This window comes from Mytilus galloprovincialis, chromosome 3 (assembly GCF_965363235.1).
Source record: "Mytilus galloprovincialis chromosome 3, xbMytGall1.hap1.1, whole genome shotgun sequence".
In the NCBI taxonomy this organism is placed as follows: domain Eukaryota; kingdom Metazoa; phylum Mollusca; class Bivalvia; order Mytilida; family Mytilidae; genus Mytilus; species Mytilus galloprovincialis.
In genome coordinates, this window is record NC_134840.1 from 53028857 (window position 1) to 53031860 (window position 3004).

The window sequence follows — 3004 nt, forward strand, 5'->3', positions numbered from 1 at the left end:
GGTGGAAGCACATATTTGCCGTTCCCATAAATAAACGCACTATTAAATTGGCATAGAAGAACGGAGCAAACTGAATAAGTGACATACTTCAACTATTTACAATAAGGTATTTAGATAGTTTTGGATGAATTTAAATGATAATTTACTTATATGTCTTATATGTATATAAAACAATGGCTTATACCACATTTTAACATCCTTTGTTTATGTTTCCTTCTTGTGATGATTTTCAGATTCACAAGCGTGTATTTTCCCATAAAATGCTTATATTCTAACGTCATCGTTCTATGATGTCGGGTACCTCATTCATAAATAAGCATACGAAGTGGGAGTACAATTGGAACAGCCCTAGCAATATATTCATATTTTACTTTGGGTGTGTACTCAAAGCGTTTGAAGGAAGTCATGTTAAAATCTAAAAATAATTCATGTTCAGTAGGTTCTTCCCTTACAACTGAAGGGAGGGTGACCATGAAACTAATTATATTTTAATTTCTGAAAAATTTCATGCAGTCTTAGCTTCAAACTTCTTCACCCATTTGCTCAACATGTTTGTCACACTGTGAAGGAATTCATTGACAGATATAACTAACTACAGTATCTTGGAACTTGAGTATATAGAGCTGTAAACATCAGTTGATATTATTGTGCTGTTATCATACCACATACCCATTTTGTGATGTGAAGAGTTGAATTGTGTACAATCACCTTTAGGATCATAGAAATGCAACCTTATAAGATGGGTAACCTTTCAATTTGGTTTCAAAATTCAAAGATATTGACTAGTACAGCAGGACAAGAAAAATCAGTTGGAATTTGGAAAGGTCTTAACAATCCGATCAAAACAAAGAATAAAATAAAAAATATAACCATAACACAGACAAAAGCTAGCAGGGTATTTATGTAGCCACATAAGATATGTTGGACATATAACCCCACATCCTGGATTGACATTTAAATATTCTAGGGACTGATTTATAGGGAATCGAAGAAGTTGATCATTTAAATTTTTTTTTTTTTCTAGTGCTTTATTTGATAACGTCTCACATACACGAACATCCTTCATCCATGGATTTTAATGCATATCATTTCATATAGATATATTCAACCATCTTTGAGGAATTGCAAAGAAAAGGAAAGAGCCAACGTTGTAATATTCAATGTAGTATTTCTTTAAAAACCCAATGGACTATCTTACCCACATGCAGATCTAATTTTGCATATATATGGATTTTACAATGTAATAACTTCCATGACAAGTGACACAGGCCAATAATTTCTAAGACTTGTTAGTTGTTGGACTTGAACATCCTACTTGCATACACATTTACTGGTATATATTAGAATCTAACAATATACCAAGTTTCATGTCGATTCCATGTAAAAGGAGTTATTATCAGGTCTATGCTGGAAATGGCAAAATTGTAAAGGGGAATCACAAGTTTCAAAGCCAATAAACCATGACTTAGGGTCTGGATTGAGATGTGCCAATGGTGATACAACTGCAAACCAATGATCATTGATCTACCACTAGTGGTTCCATATAAACTGACCTAATAACAAACTTATACATGTAAATTAAGCAAAAGTTTCAGTCAATAGACCATGACCATGACAAGAGGCTGTCACAACGACAGCAAACCGGATTTATTAACATTTATTTGTGTCCTGGCAATATCACAAGAACCATAACTGATGAACGAAGAAAGTGAAAATCGTCAATATCAAATTTGACCTCCATTTTGTCATCAGTATCAACATATTAATTAAAATTTTAAAAGGTTTGGTTGACTGGTTCATGAGTAAATGCACGGACACGACATTTTTTAAACTTTCAAGAACCGTAACTCCTGAACGGTAAAAGTAAAAACCGTCATTATTGAACTTGACCTCTGTTATGTTGTCATTAACAACATATTAAAATTTTAAAAGGTTTGGTTGAACGGTTCATGAGTAAATGCACGGACACAACATTTTTTAAACTTTCAAGAACCGTAACTCCTGAACGGTAAAAGTCAAAATCGTCATTATTGAACTTGACCTCCATTTTGTTGTCAGTAACAACATATTAAAATTTTAAAAGGTTTGGTTGAACGCTTCATGAGTAAATGCACGGACAACATTTGGTTGCCGCCCGGCCGCCCGCCTTACATCCCCAAATCAATAACCGACGTTTTTGACACAAAAATCCGGTTAAAAATGAGATGTGCCAATGCTTAAACAACTAAATTAAAATACCAAATATCATTGACCTTGCACTAGTGGTTGACCATAATCTGATCAAATTATAAATGAATACATTGTTGACACTGGAAACAGCATACCTATGTCTTGCTTTTTTACTCGGTGAAGACAAGACAAACATGGGTGCAAACACCCTGCATATTATGACTTAACAATGAACTTATCATCATGATATATGATAAACCATGTAAACCCTACATCTTAATGAGACAGTTTAGAGAAAACAGTTTGCTATAATGTTGTGCTATTATACTACTGACCAAGGTTAGGGGAAGGTTTAGCATTCTCAAACATGTTTAACCCTGCCTCTTTCTTTATGTACCTGTCCCCTCTCAGAAGCTGTGTGTCACATTCGTTTCCTTGTTTGGACTGTTTCACATATTTCATGTTTTTTCCTTTTTTATGTGTTTTTTTCTCTGGTCGTATGATGACCTACAATTGCTTAATGTTATTGTTATCTAGTGGATAGTTGTCTCATTGGCAATTAAAACCACATCTCCTTTGATTCAAAACTAATTCCTCATTATAATAAATCTTGGCTCTTCCTCCTAAATGCCAAATGTTTGAGAAAGAGGTAGCAAACATTGAGCATGGTACCATAAAGCCAGTTTATGTTCAACATTGATTGACACTAGATCAACTTTCTTTATATGGATCAATCAATCCTGCAAAGTCAACCATGGTGTACCAGGATGTCAATGATCTCTAGCAGAATCATGAATTTCTACTATTTTGGAAATAAAGCAAACTAACAATCAAA